The sequence below is a fragment of the Pipra filicauda genome, unplaced genomic scaffold (assembly GCF_003945595.2).
Source record: "Pipra filicauda isolate LSUMZ 115617 unplaced genomic scaffold, ASM394559v2 scaffold82_size2718185_pilon, whole genome shotgun sequence".
Lineage (NCBI taxonomy): Eukaryota > Metazoa > Chordata > Aves > Passeriformes > Pipridae > Pipra > Pipra filicauda.
The window spans coordinates 1,671,416-1,691,004 of record NW_024105009.1 but is presented as its reverse complement, the minus strand read 5'-3'; the positions used below and the strand labels follow the sequence as shown (position 1 = coordinate 1,691,004).

At 36.1% G+C, this 19,589-nt stretch overlaps 1 long non-coding RNA gene across 1 annotated transcript; it reads right to left on the bottom strand.

Annotated features, from left to right (window-relative positions):
- Positions 1-14,008: 14,008 nt before the first annotated feature.
- LOC120325115 lies at positions 14,009-15,537 on the bottom strand. The gene is made up of 3 exons (XR_005566941.1): positions 15,498-15,537; positions 14,568-14,698; positions 14,009-14,090 (listed from the first exon to the last, which is right to left on the bottom strand). It is a non-coding gene; the product is annotated as an uncharacterized LOC120325115 (long non-coding RNA).
- Between the last annotated feature and the right edge of the window lie 4,052 nt (positions 15,538-19,589).

The following is a 19,589-nucleotide window of genomic DNA, read 5'->3' as shown; positions in this document are numbered from 1 at the left end:
TTTAATGGAAATTGAGACTGACTCCTAATTGCCCCTGTTGCAAGTGAACACCAGAAGTTAAAATATTTTTTTTTGAATATTGAAATCAATATAGTGTACTTCTATATTACTTTTATTACCATTTATTAAAAAAAAATATTTTAAAAGGATGGAAGGAAACTATACTTATTTTTTCATACTATTTTAAATAGTATTACACTATTAATATTTCTGATTTGAGTCCAAGAATGTTAGAAAGCATACTGTTGGAAATAAATACTGAAGCAATTAAAATTGTTTTACCAAAGAAACTCTTAGCTCCTTTAAATTAACCTGAACTTGAAAGAATGTCCTGTTTTCCTCTATGTATGAACAGTCTTGAGAGCTCAGGAACCTTGTAGTGAAAAAAGACTGTAATACAATACTACTGTATTTGAAATTAAACAGTGTTGACTTTGAATTTTGGTAACCAAGGAAAATTTTCGTTTCATTATATAAGTTGAACTGACAAGGAATGCATTTTCCTCAGAAATTTTCTAATATTTCTTTTTTCCATTTCCAGTAGTAATACAGGATTGTGAAATATTCTTGGAGAAAATGGTCTCAAATATCGCATTTTGGACAAACTAAAGTACAAGTTTCCTTGAACTTAGAAAACTTTTTTTTCTTTTTATGGTCTCTTCTTAGACTCGGCTTTTTCACAATGGGGTCCAGACCCTACGTATTTGGATGCAGTCAAGTGCCTACAACTTTCATTTGTCAGAGGCTGGGAGTGGGGTTTACTCATTTATTTAACAATATTGTAATAGCCAGTGGTTGGGGATATTCTCCTGACAGTGGGAGTCCTGGATTTTTACCCTTGCTTTCATATTTTCTCCAATGACTCTGTGTGTGCAAAATGCACACACAGATTTAGGAATACACAGTACAGTCAAAGTTTATTTCCTTCCAGATTTGCTGGAATACAACGGGCATCTTGTGATCTTTAATCCTTATGACTTGAAGGACTTCCAGCTGTAGGTGTCAACACATAAACCACGGTTTTAGACATGGGCATCTAAATTCTCATTTATGTCCTAGACTGGTAAGCCCTTTGCCAAATTTTACCCTAAATACCTGGATCATGTGTGTGAAGTTTGAGTTTAACAGGGCTGGGAGACAGGGCAGAGGAAAAACCAATAGAAACTTATTCCAGTACCAGGATCAGGAAGCATCAGGGGCAGGGCAGACTCCTGCACCAAGATCTTTCCTGGTAAAACAAGAAACTATTGTATTCAAGCCAAAACATATGATATGAGGAAGAGGAGGCACTGCTTGTCCAGCCAGAAGTAAAGAGGCACTGTTCCTGAATTGAAGGAGCAGCAGTAGGTGGGATAAAAACTAAAATGACTTTTCCTCTGATGATTTGACAAATATTTATGATAGAAAGAGCGAAGGGCTTTATTGGGAGAACGCCCCGCTCAGTGATTCTTAGGAATAATTACTTTCATCCTATTCTGCCCACATGCTTGATGCTATTTCAGCATAAAAGAGGGTATAGCTCGTGTTCAAATCTGTAATTTTTCATTAACAGAGTGGTGAATATTGTGACAAGCGGCAGCAGTCTTCAAAATGCCCAAATGAGAGTTTCTATCACTTATTCAATGTTCTTAATTGTCTGCAGTAGGTTCTACAACCAGTACCGTAACACTTAACTGAAGCTGAAGATAAGAGATCACAGCTTTATTTAAGGAATTCGGCCTCAAAACAGTGATTCTATAACCTGAAATCTGCTTTCTATTACATTATATTGTCCTGGGCCATTTAGCGTATGGATTTTGGTCAGATCTTAAGGAACACATAATTATTATATTTTTGTGAGGTAACTTTGTTGTTAACTGAATATGCTGAAATTAAGATGGTCTCAAAGATTTTCACAAAATCTAATATACATTATTTTCGTGGAACAAGTAAAATCAGAATATCTCTTACCTGAAATATCTTAATGATCTCCACATTGTGTTAAAAATACCTGCCTTGTGAAGGAAAATTTAACAGTAGTTCTTTATTTTCAGCACATCTAAAACGGCATATTAAAAAAAAAATAAGATGACCTGTGGCAAATTTTGACTTTTTAAAATCTGCATATCGCTCTCTGTTGTGATACCATTTGTGAAAGAATGTAAACTTTTAAGAGAACATCTGCAAACCATGAATCTCATAAAATTGCCGTATCATTTCACTTGCTGATGCAGAATCATGAAAGACCAGTACACCACAAAAATCACATCCCTCCCATAAAGAATCAAATGCATTTTTAAGTCACTGTGGGGAAGTTTACATTTCAGTTTTCTGCTGTTCACTGTCAGAACAGGATTGACTTTTTGTTAAACTTTTGCATTAATCTTGATCATCACACTCAGTCTCTTCCTCAGAGTTCTGTTACTCTGTATTACTTTGGCCTTCCTTCCGAAAGAACTTTGGCAGCGAAATGAACGTTTTCAGCACTTGAAATATAATAAAATTACAGGAATTTCCTGAGTTGAGCCCCTGTTTGGCTGCGCCTGGGGAAGACCTGGCAGTTGGGGTTGTGACAGGAGTCAGCAGAGTTCTCCACGAGCAAGGAGGGAGCAAAAAGTCCACTTCCTACTGAAGAGTGTCTCCTGCAGTGTCCCTGGAGTACTCACACTCATTCCCACCTCTAATGAACACAACCATGGCAGGAGTGCGTGAAGAGAGAGCCCTTCAAGGAAGAGCACAGGGAGGGCCAGGAGACAGGAATGGAGAGTAAAGTTGTTGTGTAGTTTGCCTTGGAGCATAAGGCAAGCCAAAAGATATGGGATGCAAAAGTAAAATTTGTTTAGGTGCATACATTTGGAGAAATTCCCAATTTCAAGACTGGCATATTAGAACAAATTCTAGATGCCCAATGAGGAAAAAAAGCCACAAGGTAGTGATTTTTAAATATTAATTTTTAGTGTATTGTGTGTTTTTTTTCCTTTGGCTGAAGCTTTATTTTCATTTACTGCATATATACTGAAATATGCGTGTACTATCTAATATGCTGTTTCTCTCAAAACAGTAATTTAAGAGGAATCTCATTAAAACCCCTCTTTCTGAACAGATAAACAAAGCACTAATCTATTTTTAATGAGGTAAGGTGATTTCTTGCTGTACAAATGTGCCTAGACCTGTAAAAACACCATTTTCTTCCTACCCGATGAGAATAATGATGAGTATTTATCGATGCATCATTGTCCTATTTGCTGGTAAGGATGACCTAGTAAGCTACATATAAGAAGCAGGGACTCCTCTGCCAATAAAAAATTCAGTGCAGCCCTTCTGAAACAGCATCGTTTGAATTGCTAAAAAGTCATTATCATACATTTCCACAATCTTGTTTGAATTACAGCTTTCAGTTTTGTCATTTTATTTTATTTATTTAGTTAGTTAGTTAGTTAGTTTTCCCAGCTACTGCTGCTGATCCCATTCAAAGTGATGCCCATCACTTTGGGTTTCACTGTGCTCTGAATAGTTTCTTATGGCCAGAAGAAAATGTGACTCTTCCTTTCCGACAAAGCCTTGTTGTCGTGTTGAAGAAGCTTCTTAGGAAATATAAAATCACTCAGCAATTTTATTTCTCTTAAAAAAAAAAAAAAAAACCAACTCTTGGTTTTCAAGGGAAGTATGGAAAGGATTGAAAATGAGCAGGAAAGGTGTTCCCAAAGCACAGCATGGCAGTATTTTTAGAATGCAAAGACGGATCTGAAAAAATATGTGAAATAAAGCTTCTGATATACAGAAATTTCCCCAACACTGATTCTCAGGAAAAAAAAAAAAGACAGGAAGTAAATTGTACTCTTTATCCAAAGCCTTCCAAACTTCTTTGGTGCCACTTAACATAAAGCACTTGGGTACCCTGGGAAATTTCAAGTTATCTTTATATATTTGACACATTAGATCGTATTAAAATAAGACTATGACAAAAGAATTGCATGATTTTGTGTATTTTTATATTATGCTTAGGTATTTCAAGTTTTTTTTCCCTAATTATTACCTCAGTTGCTTTCTGAAATTTACGTATTATTATTACAATGATTATTAATGTTTTGAGTTTGGCTTTTGTTTGCTTTTTACATTTTAGTCAAGGTAACGGGTAAAAGTTCTAATCTGGGTCAGAGATATTTTGCAAATTTATTTTATAATTTTTTTCTACAGGGACTAGATTGTCTTTAACACTAAATAAATTCTATTTTTTTTTATTGTCTTCCTAACTTTTAATACATGATAGTCGTTACTTAAATTTAGCAAAGCCCTAAAACACAGAGTTATCTAACTGGAGAGGAGGAGGCATTGAAGAAGTTCAAATTTATGTAAAATCTCTGCTTTTGGGTACAGGCATGATATAAGCAGAAACTTTCATGGAAAAGGCATACTTTGATCAATAGGCATTTGAATTAATATCTAAATGGTTAATGTATATTGCATATAAAAAGATATATCTGAGAGAATCTTGGAAACTGTTTTCCTTTCATTTCCTAATTATGGAAAAACTGCTTCCATAAAATAATAATTAATTCTAAATTGGACTCCAAGAGGTTTCAAGAGTATTTTGTGAATTATTGGCACTTAGTTTTTTCCACTTGGGGCTTCTTGGGGAAACGTACATATTTTTTTAAATCTCTAGGTCCATCTTGTTCGCTCATCAGTAATAACAAATATTGATCCCAAGTGTGCAGATTCTGGACAAAGACAAGTGAACTTTTTTAGGAGCATTTAATTTCAATGAATGGACATTAGTTTTGAAGAAAATTGAGCACTGCCATCTTTTGTTGGAAGAGACTAACTGCAACTCTCAAATAGAATATTTGGATCAGTTTTGACTCGAACACATTAATTTCTGTCAGGTTTGTTTACCTTAATAAGACAGACTTTTTTTCTTCCTAAACACAAGAAAGAACATTTTCTGTATTTGGTGAATATCTGCTGAGGGAGGAGACTTCAAACATGAACAAGAGTCAGGGCCTACCATTCTACTGGACTGATGCAATTTTATAAATGAAAACATTCAGGCCAAATCCATAAGAATAGATAAGGTCTTTTGTACAATAAGGGCAATGTATTAGAGTTTAATCCAGCTGATGTTTTTAAGAAAGGGAGAAAAATTACCCACGTGTAACCTCTACTGCTTCTGAATCCCAGTTTCTTTTCTGAGAAGAGAGATCAAACCTAGGGTGGTCAGAAGGCCTTTGCTTTCTGTTGGGTAGCTCAGAGAGGAAGGAGTGGAATGAAAAATGGCAGGTAATGGACACGAAATGTAGAAAATTTTGCATCTCTGATTTTACTCGTTGTGTATTGCGGCAGCTTAACAGGGACTGGTGCTTCATGAGGAAAGGAGTTTGTAAGAAGTAGCTTAGTGAAAATTCACTGTGCCTTTCAGAACTGGGAGTTCTGATTTTCTAAAATGGCTATCAATTCTTCATTCTCCTAAGTTAAGTTTCCATACTTATGATTTTCTGTGTACATAACTTGCTCAGTTATAATACTTCTTACCTCCAGTTATTTCTGAAACTTCTCTAACTGACCAGCTCAGGACTCTTAAATCTGCATTTGACTGTCAGTCTTGCTGAAGCAGTTTGATGACACTGTAGTTTGATGTCATTACCTCAGTAGGAGTCAAAAAGAAGAATGGGCTTGTAATACATACACTGCACTCCAGCTGTTCTTTCTTCCCACTATACAGTAGATTCTCATCTGGAATTGCAAGATGGTGGAAAATGGATATGGCAAAGAGGTGAATATGCCAGGAGATGGAAGAACTCTCTTTAATATGAGTACTGGGCTTAAACCATCCTTTTGCCTGAATATCCCTCCTTACAGTAATTTGTCCTGAGCAGGTAGAACTGCCATCAGTCATCATAAACTGCAGAAGGGAGCATGAAACCTGAATTATCCTCCACATTTGTGCCTGTAAAGATTTCTTTATGTTCTCCATTCAGGTGCTACCTGAATTTGAACACTAAACATATCTGAAAGGACAACCATTATATACTTGCTCTATCCAAGCCCCAGATGACTTGAGCTTAATAGACAGTCAATTTTTTTTTTTCCCTAGAAATATCCAAATCTACACTATAAATATGTCAGTTCCTTACAAACAAAATTGTTTTATAAACCACTATCAATACTTCAGTATAAAATGCCTTTACCATTGGTGTCTCTAAATTTAGTTTCTAATTTACAGTGCTTGACGGGCATCGGTGAACCTGATTTATTTAGTTCTTTACAAATGGTCCATTTCCTTTACAAAGGGTTGAACCAAACCAATATTTTGCTTTATTTCTGTTTAGACATATAGGAAATTATCCAGCTTGTGTAAGACAAATAACAAACACTATAAGATGTTAGTCTGTTTATCTGTCAAGACTCCAACTTTAGTTATATTCCAGTAGCTTGCATGAAGGAGCTTTGGAAAGTGGATTATTTGCCACACTGCTCATCTTGTAAAAAAAATAAAGTGGGAGAGAAATCTGCCCGTGGTTAAGAACTCCTTCTAGTTACCAGGACCTTTGTGATACTTGTGCCTTCGACAAGTCTGAAGCTAAACCAGATCAGTGTCACTGTGGGCCTTGCTGAGTCTCTGAGCAAGCAAACTAGTTATGTGACCTCGTTTGGAAGTGTGGGGAGTGAGAGTGAACTCAGGAAAGACCTGCAACCTTCTGTTCTTCAAGTGTGGAATGGCCGGCAGGCCTCTGCCTTGCCTGAACACTATCCTAAAACCTGAGATGTAAAATTTAGATAAAATAAAGATTCTCATAAGATGTAGACTCATATAATTCTCACTGATTTCAAAATCCAATTTGCGGAATAAAAATCTCTTCCTCTAATCCATTTTGATAAGAAATAATTAGACTCAATGCATTAATACATATTTAATACAATAATATGTTCAATCAATCAGCTTATCATATAATTTTTATTCTTAGTTTTCCCAGCAGGCTTTGGCAACGACTGTTTCACAGCCTCAAAAAAAGGGACTGCAACAATTTCATTTGGTTCTATGAGTAAAAACTGTTTACTCAAACAGCAGAATGTTAATGAGCACACCCCTATTAATCTCTGTGTCTTTTGTAGACAAAACTTATTCACGAGGTTTCACGTGAAAATTATTAAGCAGTTTCATTCTCTGTCCTTACCTTTCACAGATATATAAGCACTGAATTTTGAAAGACACAAATGCCACTTATTTAAGTCTTTATGTAACATCACTTACAGTTTTGGCCATGCCAATGCCTTCATCAATATTAGCAGAACTACACATCAACAAAATGCCCCAATGACCTAATTATTTGTTTACTACAGGTATAGAACAATACATTTACTGGAGGTATAATTTAATACACTCAGACTGTCCAAGTAATGTTTGCATAAAATAGGGGGGTGGTGTTGGTGGTCTTTAACTTAGTAACATAAACACATTTGAGTGATATAAGAAAGCAAAAATGTTTCTGCCCACAGCCAATTGCCAACTGATAAAGGGAAAAAAGCAAATTTGTGAACTGAATGTGCCTTTACAGATCAGGAAGAGTTATTTTTTGCTTCTATAAAAGTTTAAACGTTTTAAGGGGACGGGGAAAAAAAGCATGGTGAGAGTAAGGGCTCCTTAAAAGTAATGCATGCAATTGGGGTAAAAATGAGAATGGTGATGCCCTTCCTGGCCAAGAAGGATATCTCTGAACTCTGCTAAAGTGAGGGAAAATGGGCACTGCCCTATTTGCATTGATAGCTTACAATTCAATTCTTCATACAACAAAATTTGCGTTACAGTTTCCAGCTCTAGTCTGTTAAAAGTTTGCATGGTAAAATCTTAAACTAAAGGCATGATTTGGGGCATTTTTTTCCTTTTTTTTTTTTTTTTTAATAATAAAACCCCCATGATTTTTGAAAACTGAGTATGATGAGCTGTTTATGAGCAACACAAAAACACTCCTCATAAGAGCAGATACAGCAGACATAAAAAAGCAGTAAAATCGATTTAAAAAAAGGCAGCAAGAACCTCTCGTTCAACAATCCTGCTGTATTTCCTTTCAAGACTGGGATTTTCAAACTCTTGCCCCATATACTGCAGAACGGCAGTAAGGCAGCCACCTGCTGCTGGAAGGGAAATTACTACATTTGAGAAGTCAAGCATATCCTAGAGGGCTTCTAGATCATTCATGATCCTGCACTTTCCTCACTAAGTTCTGTTTCCCAAGTAATTAGGTGGTATCTACTTACATGCAGTAGACTAACCTCTGTCTCACGCATTCATGCCTCATTTCCTCATTTAATGCTCTTTTCAGTCTTGTTATTTATTTTCTTTAATATTACACTTCCAGCTCTATAGCCAGATGAGTCACACTCATTGCCATCCACAACAACACTCTCCAAGGCCTGTGAAACAATAAAGTAATTTATAAAAGCTTTTCTACTGAAGTTATATACAGAGAATCTAACCTTTATTTTAGTGGCACTTGAATTAGGATGAAGTTCCATTCAGAGGAGATTATTCATAATAAGAAATAGAAGAACATAATGTATTTTATACAATTAAGAAAAAGAAAAAAGAAAATAAAAGAAAAAAGAAAATAAAGGAAAAAAAGAAAAAAAGAAAAGAACCCACAACACCACAACATAGCATCATAGTGGTGTGAGACACAGAGGCTTACACTCACCAACTATTTTTCATTCAGAAACATAAAATATAAAAATATATTGAAAGTTTAAGACCATTTTCCTTCCTTGCCCTAGAAAAGGGGAGATCCAGTTCTCAGAAATTTCTTCGTTAAATACAGAATGACTGACTTATTTTCATCACAACAAAAGAGCATTTCCAAACACTGTTTTCCCTGAGCTGTATACTGCTCCCTGATCAGCTATCATTATTCCACCTACATTCATTAAATTTCACAATTAGAATTTGGGATCAGACAGTAATTGTTACTTTCCTGAAGGTGACAGGGGTTCTCTCCAACATCCCTTCTTAACATACAGAAAAAAAGTTGCTAGCCAAGAATAAAGATATCCACAACTCAAACAAAGACTCTATTTACCTGTAAGAGAGGGGAACTGTATTTTTTCCATTACAGAATAGAATCTTGACCTGTGAAAGTATAGTGCTTTCCTTTTTCTGTCATTCTAACCCCAAGATTCAGTTCATTAATTATTAAAGGAACATACTGAATGAGGAGATGGAAGAATTGTTGTTATTGCTCTCTTCCTTATGGTAGCTTGCTCCATTGACTTCCACTGGAATTAACATTGGAACATCTGAACACATATTCCTTGTCTGTACTTACATCACCCAAGCATTCCCATATTAAGGAAGGTGGTTCTTAGCTTGCTGGGAAAAGAAAAATTATTAAACAACATATGCATTCAGAATTCAGAGTCTGACACTGTGTAGCTCGTGAATTCTGTTAACTTGGCTTCAAGATGACAAATACAAACTTGAATAGACAAATTTTGCTGAAATGGGAAAAAAAATAGGGTTTTTTTTTTCTTTTTGTTTTAGAAGCAAATAAACCAATTTACCTTAACAGGGCAGAGGAGCTGGAAATGAAATCAAGGAACCAGACTCCTACGCTTCTAATATTTTAACTTCTAATATGTTCAGAACTTACATAAAATGAGAGTATTTTGCCAGAGCAACACAAAACCACTAAGGATTAAGTTTTTTGTCCCAGTGAAGAGCATTCCATTCCCACTGGAGGAATATTTTTTTTTTTCAAAATTAAACAAGTGTTACTTGACACATTCAAATAACATAAGTTTTCACAGTTAAAATCCCCAAACACAAAACATTGAAATTATCATTTTAATACCATTGCAATGCTACTAAAAATCAAAGCATAAAATTTCATGCTTGTAGAAGATGAGGAAAAAGGACATATCATTTATACCACTTTAAAAAGCTACTTTTCTTATAAGTTGGGCCGTAAGATTTATATAATAAAGTTTCATTAACTTATTTTTTACACCTCCATATTTATGGAGACTGTGGCATGTTACAGCTCTGTGTAAATGTCACATATACTTTTGCCAATCTCACTGTATAGACAATGTTATATCTCTGTAATATTCTTTAAAAAATATAATCATCTTTGGCTGTACACTGGCATTGTTAGCAGAGTCCTTTACAACAATAGAGTACATTCTGTAATTTTCCCTAGAGCTGAAAACTCTTTCAAATGAACATGAGTCAGGCAGCACTTTTGGGAATAATGCTGCAAAGCTGTAAATGCTGCTCACCGTTCCCGTGAAGAGTGACTTTTGGAGGAAGTACATCAAGTGCCAGATGCAAACTCCAGTTTCCTGGAGTCCCTGTTAGCACAGGGATGTTTTCAAAGACATTGCTGTATGTTGTCTTGCTAACTCTGAAGAGAAACAGCTATTTAGGTTGGCAAACAAAACAAGGGTTGCACAAACCAAATACAAGAAACTGATTATGTCAATGATTTAAACACGGCTCTGGATTCAAAGTTATTTTGATTCAAGACAACTTTAAATTAAATATTGGTTATTTGAAATGAAAATCAACTTGTTTATTGGAGAAGGACTAACAATAAATAGCTTTATTTTCAGCACTCTGATGATAGTTCTGAGACCTCTTTTAAAGACACATACTCAGCTCTTCCACCTTCTTCTAGGAGCCTGCACCACTGTAACTGTGCCTTCCATTTGGAAGTCCAACCATGTGCTAGGAGTCAATATGATAACTTCAGTAATTAAACTCTTATCAGAAGCAGGAGAAAGCACAAGGTGGAAAAAAACCCCCAAACTTAATCTGAATCCAATATAAATAATTTACTTCTTTCTGCAACTATTATTACCCTTCCAAGGAAGCTTTCATCATATTGATGATGCAATTACTATAATTTCCTTTGGTTCAGGCTTTGCAAAGGTGTGTCTTCTTGGGGTAGATGCTGACTCAGATTTCTAATGGTTTCTGTCAACACTGAACCTAATTAAAAAAAAAAAAAAAGATGTGCAATAATATTTGCAAAATTGTCGTGTTTCAAAAAAATATTAAGAATATTTTGCTGTCTGACAAGATTAGTATTTCACAGAAAGAAACCTGAAGACATAGACAACTGCCATGGAATGGGTGAATATATAGAGCTGATTTTTTATAGTAAGCATTCTAAGTAACTTTTCTTAAAGGACTTGATACAAAACTGGGCTTCCCAAAGTTGTGTATTGTTAAATTTTCAAAATCTCTTGCCCTCTAAGTCCTTGTGCTTTACATAGTGTTACTAGTCTGTGTGTAATGAATGATACATGAAGGGTTGTTAGGAAGTTGTGCTGTAGGGAAAGACTTTATTCTGAGTCATGAGCAGTGCTGAACTGTAGACTCATTAATTTGATTAAAAGCATGGCTCGTTATAGGCCAGCTGCTTATGCAATTTTTAAATAATACATAGTTTGAGATCTCATTAATTGAAGTTTTATTTATTTTCAAGACTTTTTGGTCCTGACTGTTGCATTATTACATTGTTTACGTCGTCGCATTTATCACTGGCCATACATCTGCAACACCTGCATGTTTGCAACACAATCTTTCTTATGCTTTCTAGATATATATAGTACAGTTTTCAGCTTTTTGGCAAGGTTTGGAATCATGAATCATTCAATAGATGAATATATTACGTAGCTTCGGTGCTTGGCCCATCTCTCCATCCATTTTGAAAAATAATTATCTAACCTAGTAAAGAAGCTTAGAACTTAAACAACACTTTGAAAGAAAGTTCCTTTCTCTTTCTCAAAAAAGTAAATTCAAATAGGATACAGTTAACAAAACAATCTACTGGGAAATTAATTCTGTAACTGCTTTCATACATGTAATTCTTTCCCTGGTGGACAAAGTTATTAAGGTCACAGTGATAAGATTATTCTTTCTATGAATTGCTCAGTATTACAAACCATGAGGCAATCAGCAATAAATAAAATATTATTCTGAATCATCTTAATAGATGCCAAGTCAGTAGGCAGCAAATAGGCCATGATAGTTAAAAAAAAAAAAAAAAGAATGAAAAAATAATGTTGGAGGAAATTTTACAGCAAAAGAAAAAAAATTAGCTCTGCAAAGCCAACTCTGTTAAAAGTTTCTGTTCATATTATTCTTAGATGAACTATTAACACCATTTTCAGAAGGAATACGTAATTATTTGAGTCATTTCCAATCTACCCTCTCTAGTGACTGCAGAAAGTTGATCTGTGTCATAAAAGACGCAGGAAACATCCTGGAATGTGACTCTATGTGGAGAGAACAGTAATGAAAAATTTCCTTCAAGACCTAAGATTTCTTATTTGTGGAGCCCTTGCTGACAGGCTTGTGTTTGACATGTCTGGAAAGCTTGTAATTGTACTCTGACTCCACAGAGAACTGCTTCGTAACTCAATTAGAGTTCCCTGGGAATATAACATTTACTAATTAGGAAACGTGAATGACAGACAAAGTCTTAGAACTAGGGTGGGCTCTAGACTGTTTTATCAGAATTGCATGTAGTTTTCTCTCACAGAAAAACACACTGGATCTAGAGATGGCAAATGCTGTTTCAAAGCTTGACATTTTTTTCCAGTCGCTGCGAAGATTTATCCTGAAGGTCAAACAAAAAAAGAAATTTTCCATCTTTGTATGTATCTTTCAAAAAAATTCTGAAAATTTACGGACACAAACATTCATCTGGTGCTGAACAAGAAAATATAAAGTTAAAAAATCCCATATTAACCAAGTCCAGAGGAGCTTAAATAGAAAGTAACTATTGCTGGTAAGGTTTTTTCTGAACAGGTGTAAGAGGTGCTTTCTTGTGAAATGTGTTAAACTCCTGTTCTAAAATCTCAGATATACATCCCCCTCTAGGTACTCAGCTTCCAAGAAAGAACACCACATGGAAGAGACAGTTAATGCATCTTTCCAGGATTGTGGTATTTTAGACTTTCTAGTACACTCACACATTCTTCTACCTGAGCAGCGCTCAATTTACACAAAGAACAAGAGAAAGATCTATCAGAGGATGTGTGAGAAATTTGGCAAATGCCATATTAAGGCAAAAATCTTACTGAGATGATGAAAAAGGAAGTACAGCGATAGAACCATCTAAATCATAGAGCTGAAAATCATTTTGAATGTAAGATGCCATACAAATTGACTGGTGTAATTCAACACAGTGCTGTTACTCCTCTGTCCTGTCTCAGGACACGCTGTTGAACCTTCATCCAAATTAACTTGCACCTTTCTTTGACACTGTCACGGACCCTTCATCTATAATTCTCTGCATTTCAACAAGATACAATCCTGTCTTTAAATGAGAATGAGCTAAGCAAGACAAGGTTTGAAAGATTCATCCTCGTGGATCTTTGAGCTGAGAAGCATGCAAAGTCATGCACAGGACTGATCAAGTAATTAATATTTGAAAACGTTAGCGGTTTAGAAGGGTTTTATTAGCTGTTTCCACACACAACCACAAAATATTGTAACTCTCTGAAGTTTTTTTAAAACCCGGGATGCATCAGGCACAGCACCACCAGCCAGGAAAAAGGAGCTGATTGTCCTGCTCTGCTCTGCACTGGGGCAACCCCACTTTTGATCTTGTGTGCAGTTTTGGGCACCAGAATGTAAAAAAGACATTAAGCTACAAGAGAGCATCCAAAGGAGGGCAATGAGGATGGTGAAGGGCCTTGAGGGGAAGCCGTGTGAGGAGCAGCTGAGGGCACTTGGTGTGTTCAACCTGGAGAGGAGGAGACTGAGGGGAGACCTCACTGCAGTTACAACTTCCTCGTGAGGGGCAGAGGAGGGACAGGTGCCAGTCTCTCCACTCTCATAAGGAGTGAAACAACACGAGGAAACAGCACCAAACTGAGTCGGGAGGTTTAGGCTGGATATCAGGAAAAGGTTCTTCCCCCAGGGGGTGGTTGGGCACTGGAACAGGCTCCCCAGGGAAGCGATAACAGCACCAAGCCTGACGGAGTTCAGGGAGTGTTGGACAAGGCTCTCAGGTGTATGGTGTGGCTCTTGGGGTGCCCTGTGCAGGTCCAGGAGTTGGACTCGATGATCCTGATGAGTCTCTTCCAAATCAGCATATTCCATGATTCTATGAACACCAGAAATAAAAATGAAAGAAAACATTTTTTTTCCTTTTATATGACTGGCAATCTCTCTCTAATACACATGGTTGTTAAATGGATAATCTTAGTATTATTCAGTGCTTTTATTTTAAACAGACCTTGTCCATGGAATCATGAATTATAAATCCATGGACTATGGAATTGTTCCAGTAGTAGGCCCCTCACTGGTACAGTTATTGTGATTCTACATCTGTAAAGCATCATGAGTTATGTAAATATACTTATTATTGACTTATCAGAGTTTACAAGTAGTTCTAGTTTACAAGTTGTTCTAAATTTACTCCAGAGGGCTCAGCTGATAAGTTCTCTGACAGCAACTGTTTTGGTTTTGAGTCTGTTTTTCCACTAGGCAGATTTTAGTGATTGTTTTCTCCCTTTTGTTACTATACTCACAGAAAAGCATACAGCCAACTGCTTCATCCAAATAACCCTTAGAGATTCACCTGCTCACCACTACTTGCAGTTGGACTACGTGGTTGTTGAAGGTCCCTTCTGATCAGAACTACTCAATTCTCTTCCATTCTGTCCTTTAAATAACTTGTGGAGTCGTAGGAAATAACTGACATGCCTGTATCTAGAAAAATGAATGTTTGGACCAGTTACATGAATACTATAAGTGTACTGTTGAAAAAAGGAAGTTTTCCTTGCATTGGATGTTAATTTGTGGTAGTACATGAAGTTCCCAGCTCCAAGTACAACTGCATTCATCTTCATCACTAAGGTCTTCCTATGCAGCAACATGTAAATTGCCTGTGTGAACAAACTGGATTTTCTGGAAGAATAAAGTAAATGAAGAGCCTGGGTTTAGTTTACAGGACATCTAATAGCATAACGTTCCTCTAAAATCCATGTCCTGTTATTATAACTGTTTATAACTATAATATCACTCAAATAGACAAACAATTTACCACAGAAAAAAAAAACAAACCAAACAAAAAACAAAGCAAACAAACAAAACCACAAAACCAAACCAAACCAACCAACCACCCAAGTAAAAACCCAAAAAAACACCGCACCCTGAAACCCCAAATATAATCTCACTGTTCTATAGGAAATAAAGGAAAAGGTACAGTTTATTGATTGATAAAGAACTAATCCTTTCAAAGCCAATTTCTAGAAGACAGCAACTGTGTCTTCAAAGGTTGGCACAGAGAGTTAGTGAACAAAAAATAATCACTTTTCATTGTCTCTGTGGCTGCCCTGTCTGTTTCTCAAATAAAGCTTGGATGTCTTTTTTTTTTTTTCCTGAAAAACAGTGGAAATATAAAGTACCTATCAGAAAATATAAGTTTCAGTTTTTAAGTTTTTTTTTTTTTAAAGTGAAACTTCAAAGTGCCTATTTGGGGGGGGGGGAAATCTTTAATTGAACTTACCTTTTAGCAAAGGCAAGAGAAAAAACTGTCCTCAACTGTTGCATGAAAAATAGACCATCCAAGCAAAAAAACATCCCTAGAGAAAAATTTCACAAATGAAAAGAACTGTACCAATTCAGCATATTCTGTGTAACAAACACAAGTGTCTGTCTTCACTGTGAGTCTCACCTTCCCAGATGATGGCAGAATTTGCCTCATGGTCTCTAAGTATAATTGTATCAATAATGATGATTTTTTTAGTAGAAGACATTTGTTATTGAACATTCAGAGCTGTAAGAAATACTTATGTTTCCTAAAGAAACGACAAATTAGTTAATGCTCATGTATTATGAAATGAGACATACAAACTTTTGGGAGGATTATGTTTTGGACAGGTTATCTATAAAAAGCATAAGATAAACTAAAATCACAAAATGCTATCAATAATGCAGATATTTGTTATCTCTATAGCACTGCTCCTTCCAGAGTAGCTCTGATCTTCTCAGTATTATCAGAGTTGACTTTTGAGTGAAAGGACACTTGTAACCAAAGACACCAGAGAATTCTTGCTTTCTGGGTACATGCAGAGCCTCTATTTAAAGACTTATACAAAAGGTTTCTATAGAAACCTGAAGGACTCAGCCAACCAGTGCCAAAAAGCTGGACCCTGAGGCCTATGCAAAACCCACAGTAACATTTATCTGTCCTGCTGGCTCCTGAAGTCAGTAATCTCCACCATGCTTCAGCATACATTCTTCATCCATGCTGTTATACCTTACATACCTCTTACCTTGGAAAATAAAACATTCTTCTAACTGTTAAAAACATGGCTTTTACTCAGGTCCTTAACTGATCTCAGAGCTAGTGAATTGAAAATTAACTCTGCTCTCCTTTCTGGCATGTACTATCTCCTAGGACATGTAATATGAGTTTTACTATTTTTTTTAAAAGGAGCTGTTTGTCCTATATATAGTTGTGCTTCAAATTGTTACTCACTAAAAGAGCAAGTATTTTTGGTTCCTTCTGAAAGTCATATTTCCATAGTGATGCAGAGCTGACAAAAATACTCAATACATCATGATAACTGAAACTTAACTCACTATCGCAGCTACTGCTCCCAGCTACCATTTTAAACCCAGTCTGGAATGTTATATTGGTGTAAAACTCAGTTTTTTTCTGAACCTTATTTTAATATATATTCAGTATAAAGCATTCAGTTTTAATTTGCAGCTTGTTCCTGGTTTCTGTTTTGGTTTGTTTCAGTTAGCTATCTGAGGATAAAATAGAGCTAATGACTCACTTCAGGGTCCACCCCTAAAGAGCAGCTTGGTGAGGCTGCACTAGGTTTGCCTTCCCTGTGCAAGGAAATACTCTCTTAATGGCTGCAGTCCTCCAGCAGTCCTTGCAGAATGCTTCCATCCCTAATCTCAGCAGCATCTCTTTCCATCATGTTTGTTTTCATACTCCAGAGCCACCAGGGTCATCATTCCTGAAACAGCAGATCCCTGTGTTTCTCTGCTAGAATGCTCATAAATGTGCATGTTGGGTTGGTTGTTAGGACTATGCAGAAATTCAGAGATAACACATCCGTTGGGTCACCAGAGATGAAAACTTTCACTGGGCAGGGAGTGTAGCACAAGATGGAAGACAACTCACCTCTTTCACTTCGGGCAATGCTTCCAATGTGCTAGGAAGGACAGACCACACACTTCTCATATCTGTTTAGTGGCAGTTTTCTCCTTGCACAGAATCTTTTTTTTTTCTTGATAATATTCTTAGAATTGCAGATTCCTTCATTTCCCTACTTCTAATATTTCCTCATGGCTCAATTTCTGTTAAAAGAATGTTTCAAAAAGAATTTCAATCCATATAGGAATATTTCCTTTCCTCTACACCGTGAAGAACCTGCAAGGATGAGAGAACACCAAAGCTCAACAGCAATGCCAGTGCTTAACAGAGACATCTCTCCAAGAGAAATGGAACATTCATTTCTCTCTGAGTTTGCAGAGAAATGATAATAAGACATACCACAGATACCAGCTCCAAAGATAATTATTCCTACCATCCATGAACAACTCTCACAAATGTTATGGAGTTTGGGGCAAGTTTATCTTTATAAAGAATTCATGACATCCCACCTTTCAATCATCTCAGGTCCACCCACACTGACATTTCACAAACCAACCTTACCCGTAATACCTCTCAGCGCGAAGCATTTTCTACACATTAGTTCAGGTCAGCAGGAAATGTTCTTATTTTCCAGCCTTAAAAAAAAAATAAAAGAAAAGACTATACTCCCCCATTCTTGTAATAAAGACTACTCAAGGTCAAGATCAAGAAAACAGGCCTTTGCCCTTGTCTTTTGTCCTCCTCCTAGTTTGTGCAATACCTTCTTTCACACAATGCATAATACATTTCCAATTGGAACTGTGCCACTCTTGCAAGCTCTTTCTCCCAGGGATAACCCAGATCAGACAGTAACAAAATGACAATATTTGACAGCTTTGTCTACTTCCCACGGCAAAAATAAGGAGCTAACACCATAAAAATTAACTCTAAAAAATAAAGTTATGGACAACAAAATGCAGGTTTTGGCTGTTTCTGTTAAATCCATGCTGTACCTTTTTTATGCCAAGAATTACATCATGAGTTCTCCTTCTATGATTATTGTAAAGATCTGTTAAGGCACTTTACATTGGATCTTCATATGACATCTTAATCTCTTACTAAGTTGTCTAGACCAGGTTGTGTTTTTTCAACAACGTTAAAAACTGCTGAACAGTCCTTTTTCTAATTCTGAGGCAACAGTTGTGCTTTTCCCACTGATGGACCTCAGTGACACACTTCACTTATCAAAAAATGACAAGAAAGACAACTGGAGAGTTAGAGTTGCCAAGGCAACACGTGTCTCAGCTAAAGACAAACTTCTGTGTATGATACTCATTATATTCTATGAACTCAGATTTTTTCTGAACCTTATTTTAATATATATATTTTTAATATATATTCAATATATATATATATTTCAATGTTGGAAAACCACTCATAGAAAGTAGTATGGTACTTATGCAAAAGAATGGTGCAAAATCATTAAACTTACAAAAAAATATATATTTTTTATCTCTATATAGATGCATATGTCCTATCTATATACCTTATATGACTTAACATGATGTAATGCTAATTCACATTTACTGGTTCACCAAGACAATTATTCTACAAAATTCTGTAAGTACTAAATGCTGTTATTCTCCAATTTACAGATTTTTGTTTTGGAAGTAAGGTCACTTACTCACAGCTTGCTACTGTGTCATGGCACCAGCTGTATTAAAACTAATTTTTATTAAAATGAACTGTTACATCTGAATAATGTAAGGAACCATTACTGCAATTTCAGAGAAAAGTCCTCATCAGCTTCTGAATTTTACTACTGTACCACTTCAGTACCATGCAGACTCACTCATGAAAATTGCTTTCAAAAACCCATGTCAAAGAATGCTGAACAAGGTTTTCAGAGCCTTTTAATTAATTTTTAATCTTTGTTCCTGAGTATGGAATTGATGTCAATAAAATGTCCAGAAGGCCTTTATTTTATTTTATTTTAGGAAAAAATATTCAGGTTTATACCAGTATTTGCTCTCAGGTATGGTTGAAACATTTTATCCTAAACTCCCCAAAAAATGTCAGCTTCAGGCAACTCGTCTCAAGTTAAAAATATCAGCTTTGGGAAAGGAGTACAATAAAGCAAATGAAAAGGGTCTGGCAGCTGGAAGTGTCAGTAAAGCTTAACTCTCAGTGACACAGCGAGTTCCCTGTGCAGCCCAGGGCATCACAAAGCCTGTGTGGTAAATGTGGCTTTTGTGGTCTGGAGGCACTTCTTTATGATTGCCACCACCCTGCAAATGTCAGACATGTGATGTGAATTTCTATTCACGTTACCACTGCAGTGGATAATCCTGAGTAATCACTATAATCTGTTTTTAGCAACTGTGGTCATGACAGGGGATGTTACATCCACGTCCTTAACTTTCTCGTAAGAAGTCGTTGCCAGTTCTCACCCTAAAGTTCAGGGGATGGGAAAACGAGACTGAAACAGCAGAAAAATCTTTTTTT